We start from the raw sequence: 6,039 nt of genomic DNA, 5'->3' as shown, positions 1-6,039 counted from the left end.
TGTCATCTGGTCACTCTTCATGAGCTTTGCCCAGGATAATTACCATGGTGATGAATTTCTGAATCTCTGTTGCAGAGCGTGATTTCCCCTGGCGGTGACAACCATACTTAGCCCAGTCCAAACTGACACTTGGAAACTGCTATCTGTCCCCTTTGGCCTCCAATAAGTTCCTGCACTTTGACAATTCTGTGTCTTGAACAAGTTCTGGCTGGTTCATAATCTTATCTGTACACCTACAGTGACTCTATAGCATTCCTATCTGCTCTCTGCCTTTGTTCACAGTTCAGCCTCTGGAACCCCTGCCTAACCTATATGTTTCCTTGTGTAAAGTGTGATGTGTCACTTGAGTGTTATAGATATTAATAATGAAGATTGTAATAAAATAATTTAGCTGGGTGTGGTGGTGCATGCCTGTAATCCCAAGTGTCTGGGGATGAGGGTGGTGGGGTGTACTGATGCAAGAAGATCTCAAGTTCAAAGTGAGGCCCTAAGCAACTCATTGAGACCCTGTCTCTAAATAAAATACAAAAATGGGCTGGGCATGTGATTCAGTGGTTAAGTGCCCTTGAGTTTAATCCCTGGTACCAAATATATATATATATATATATATATATATATATATATATATATATATATATATATACACATACATACATACACACACACACACACACATATATATATATATATAGTATTGAACATGTATGGACTTTTTTATTCTCTTTATTCCCTAAACAATACAGTATAAAAACTATCTACATAGTGGTTAAATTGTATTAGGTATTATAAGTCATCTCCATTTAAAAATACAGGAGGCTCTGCAAAGGTTATAAGCAAATACTATGCCATTTTTATATAAGGAAATTGAGTATCCTCAGATTTTGATATGGGGGTCTTCCTAGAATCAATTCCCCACCTATACTAAGGGACAACTGTGTGTGTGTGTGTGTGTGTGTGTGTGTTTATATATACACACATATATGCTTAGTGTGTTTATACGTATTTCTTCTTTTGAAATATTGTCTATGAATATATTTAATTCTGGTGATTTCTTTGCAGAGATAAACAGAAATGAAAAATTTATTATTCTATGGAATTTTTGGTCTTATAGAAATGGCTTGGGGCCCAAAAACAATTTGACAATCACTCTGGTATGTATAAGTCAGCAAAATTTGTTCTAATATATGTAGGGTAATTAAAATTTTCATTAAATGCATTTTGTCTTTCAGAGTTTTCAGTTTGGTGAGCAGGCTAATCAATTTGCCCTTAAGAAGATAATGCGGGCTGGGGATGTGGCTCAAGCGGTAGCGCGCTCGCCTGGCATGCGTGCGGCCCGGGTTCGACCCTCAGCACCACATACAAACAAAGATGTTGTGTCCTCCAATAACTAAAAAATAAAATATTAAAAATTCTCTCTCTCTTAAAAAAAAAAGAAGAACACTTAAAAAAAAAAAAAAAGAAGATAATGCAAGTCAACAAATGCATTCCAAATTTAAAATGCAGCTGTTAGGGGTGACACGTGAGCTCACACTACCTTTTAAGCAATGTGATGAACACTTTACCAGCATTACTTTATTTCATTCTCAATAGAGTCTTAAGGGATAGTTCCATTTCACAGATGAAGTTTATTTTATTCTTATTTTTATAGAGTACCGGGGATTGAATCCAGGGGCACTTGATCACTGAGCAACATTCCTACCCCTATTTTGTATTTTATTTAGAGATAGGGTCTTACCAAGTTGCTGAGGCTGGCTTGGAACTCATCCTCCTTCCTTAGCCTCCCAAGCTGCTGGGATTACAGGCGTGTGCCTCTGCACCCGGTAAAGTCTTATTTTTTCAGAGACATTATGTCACTTGCCCCACATTGCATGACTAGCAAAGCAGTGAAGACATGCAGAGACTTCAGAGTCTATCCATAAGGGAATTCAGTCTATTTGTGGGGAGGATGATCAGAAAGGGCTCTCAATATCAATTATCTTTTAATTGAGGCATTTGTTTTCCAGTGTATCTGAAGGAAGTTTGAGAAATTAAAAAGAAAACTGAATGCAAACTCATCAACAGACGAGACTCTTGTCTGGAAATTTTCTTTCAACGCAGTGATAAACAAATGCCTTTTAATAAGTAAATTGTGGGGACTGGGGTTGTGGCTCAGTGATGGAGCACTTGCCTAGAATGTGTGAGGCACTGGGTTTGATTCTCAGCACCACCTATAAATAAAACATAAAGGTCCATTAACAACTAAAATAAATAAAGATTTAAAAAAAAATTAGTAAATTGTGCTGAGTGATATACCCTCAAGCCAAATCAAGCTAACAGAATCTATACCCTCTCTCTAGAGGTAGCAATGCTGGAAATGTGTATCTTATAGACTCAGGGTCCAGTCATTTCACAGGGATATCAAAAACCAGATTTCAAATATTAAGCTATCGGTCTGACCCAAGTCCAGTGTGCACACGCAGTGGACAGCATAGGCAAAGGAGAAAGACAACTTCTGAGGCGAAAGTCCCTGCATGCACATGGCCTTCACCAGGATTGGCTCTGAAGCTCCTTTGTGGACTGATGAAATCAGAGCCCAGAACCCTTTAGGACAATGCAGAGGATATGGCTGTTTGAACAGTGAACCAAGAATAAGCACATTAAAAGGCAAGATAAACCGGGCATAGTGGTACACACTTGTTATCCCAGCATCTTGGGAGGCTGACACAGGAGGACCGCAAGTTCAAAGCCAGCCTCAGCAATGGCGAGGCTCTAAGCAACTCAGTGAGACCCTGTCTCTAATAAAACACCAAATAAGGCCAGGGTTGTGGCTCAGTGGTTAAGTGCCCTGGGTTCAATCCCTGGTTCAAAAAAAAAAAAAAGGCAAGATAAAATATTTACCTGGTCTCAAGGCACTGGACTTTTCGGCTCCACTAGAAGAGCAGTTCTGGGAGGAAAAGGAGAGGCTTCCTGGAAGGAGTGGGAGACAAATATGGAGAAAGTGCAGATGATGGGTGCAGCTTTGGATTTAACTTGAGAGACCAAAGAGAGATGGGCCTGAAGAGTGGGACTGATGCCAACCTAAGTCTTATTTGGCCTCCTGCCCAGGTCTGTGTCTAACTCACCAATCAGAGACAGAGCCCTTGTTCCACCCATCGTGGGTCATTTCCCACACACTATCTCTTCTACACACTTGCCTGGGATGTTCTGTTGTCCTGGGCCTCAGAAAGAGGCTGTTACAAGTACTCCCTCTAATAGGCAGAAAAGATGGATCCCTTTATCTCCTGGCAAAAGCACTTTGCTTTGACTTCCCAGTGTTCCCTGCATAGAAGCTGCACAAAGCCTGTGCATTCTAGAGGAAAATTCCATTGGTGCCTTCTAGATACCAATGTGTCTTCTTGGCATAATCCAATCTCCTTAATATGCTGTAATAAATCTGAAATATCCTGACAGTAAATTTCACTGCCAACAACTCCATTCTCTGGCTTACGTGGTGCTGCAGTGTATGTCATCGTGGGGCTCTCCTTAGGCTCAGAGAGGGGGACAGATGTCATGTCCTTCAGAATTTGTTTTATTTGACCAGTATTTACACATCACTGACCAGGTACCAGGCACTATTCTTAGTGATTTCCTATTATATTAACTCATTTTTAAAATTCCTTTAATCTTCCCAATGATTGCCATGAGGTATTGTTATTTCCATTTGGCAGAGAGGTTCAATAATTTGCTTGGTGGTGCACAGCTAATAATTGGCAGAATTGAAATTTAGACCTAGTAGGGGGATTCTAGAGTCCTTGCTTTTTACCACTGACCTCTGCTGTCTCTATGGTACCTGAATGACCCCTGGTGGATATTTGTTAGCATTTTGAGAAGGACATAAGTAAGGCTCAAGGCAAGCCAAGGGCTGATAAGATGTGGAGAGTGACTGTAAAAGGAAACTTACATTGCAGTATGGCTTGGATATGAGATGTCTGCCAAAAACTCCTGTGTTAATGCAGGAAGGAATGTTCAGAGGTGAAATATTTTGATTGGGAGGGCTGAACCTAATCAGTCTGTTTGAATGGACTGGGTTGTAACTGTAGGCAGGTAGGGCATGGCTGGAGGAGGAGGGTCACTAGGGCTAGGCCCTAGAAGGTTTCCTCTTTCCTGCATCCCCTTCCCCCTTCCCTCTTTGCTTCCTGGCTGCCTTGAACTGAGCAGCACTCCTCTGCCACGCTCTTCTGCCATTATATCAGCTTTACCTTGGGCCCAGAACCATGGATTCAGCTCCACCATGCACTGAACCTCTGGAACCACGAACCAAAATAAACTTCCCCTCCTCTGTTGTTCGTGTTGGGTAATTTTGGTCACAGCAAAGCAAAAGCTGACTAACACAGCAGGGGAGGGAAATTCTGGCATGTGAGATTCCTTCTCTCCCACTTAAGCAAGTGCCAGCCTTGGTTTGTGCTAAACCATATTCTCTGCCCACTGAAAGTGCTTGTCATTGCCTCCTTTCTGCCGCCCATGAGTCTAGATTTTTTTTTTTTGAGACCATATTTTTAAGTAAGTATTTATAAAGGAGTTTTTGCCAACATTATCTCTACAATTTCCTCCAAATAAACTCTTCCCCCGCGTCAACTGCCTACCAGGCATTTTCCTTAATAAAAAATGCAAAGGCTTTAACCAGCACACATCAATCAGTATACTGCATTGCTAAGCTGTAGATGTATTGAATGCATGTTCAGCTTACAGTATTTTCAATTTATGATGAGTTTACATGGATGTAACTCCATTATAAATTGAGGAGAAACTGAACCTAATTTCATGGAATTTCCCAAACAACTGCAAAGAAGACATCAGTCTTCATTTGATAGAAAAGGGAGGCACAAGTAACATGAGTTCTAAAGACTTATTGTACCTTATTTGCATTCACCCGGGAATATGACTTTTTTTTTTTTTTTTTGCAGTACTTAGGATAGAACCCAGGAGTGCTCTACCACTGAGTTACATTTCTGCTTTTTTTATTTTGAAATTTCACTAAATTGCCCAGGTTGTCCTCAAACTTGCAAAGTTCCTGCCTCAGCCTCCAGAGTTACGGGGATTATAGATGTGTGCCACTGCAACCAAATGGTTTATAACTTCTTCTTTTTTTTTTCTTTATTTAATTTATTTATTTATATGTGGTGTTGAGGATCGAACCCAGGCCTTGCACGTGCTAGGCAAGTGCTCTACTGCCTGAGCCACAACCCCAGCCCAGAATATAACTTCTTTATCTCCCAGTTAACAATGATTATGTCTTTCCCATCTCCCTCCTTATCATATTACAGACTCAGTGAGTTTTTCAAAGGGTTTCCTCCCCTGTATTCGTTTGGGACATCAAACGGCTAAGATGATGAAATACTGTAGTGATATAACATATGTGCCTCAAAACCTGTGGATTGCAACTTTTCAGTGAACTTTTATGATCATAGTGATTGCTGAGATCAATAGAGCACACACTGAGGCTAGCACTGACCTAAATGCTTGACATGCATTATCTTTTTTTTTTAAACTGAGAATTGAATGTTTTACCACTGAGCTACATCCCCAGTCCTTTTTATTTTGAAACAGATTCTTGCTAAATTGCTTATGGCCTCACTAAATTGCTGAGACTAGCCTCAAACTTGCAATTCTCCTGTCTCAGTCTCACAAGTCGCTGGGATTACAGGAATGCAATACCGTGCCCAGAAGCATGCATTTTTTTTTTTAAAGAGAGAGTGAGAGAGGGAGAGAAATAATTTTAATATTTATTTTTTAGTTATCGGTAGACACAACATCTTTGTATGTGGTGCTGAGGATCGAACCCGGGCCGCACGCATGCCAGGCAAGCGCGCTACCGCTTGAGCCACATCCCAGCCCCAAGCATGCATTATTTTATTTACTCTTCACAACCACAGTAAGAGGTAGGTATTATCATTGATATATTACAGATGAAGGAAAAGGCTAGAGAAGTAACAGAACTTACTCAAGATCACATAGCTATTAGGTGATGGAATCTGGATTCAAACCCAGGAAATTGGTCAGAAATTTTGAACTGCTGCAGAA

Source organism: Marmota monax, unplaced genomic scaffold (assembly GCF_021218885.2).
Source record: "Marmota monax isolate L192 unplaced genomic scaffold, Marmota_monax_Labrador192_F-V1.1 WCK01_AAM20220418_F8-fsc01400, whole genome shotgun sequence".
Classification (NCBI taxonomy): Eukaryota; Metazoa; Chordata; class Mammalia; order Rodentia; family Sciuridae; genus Marmota; species Marmota monax.
The sequence above is the reverse complement of the archived record's forward strand: the minus strand, read 5'-3'. Positions refer to the sequence as shown.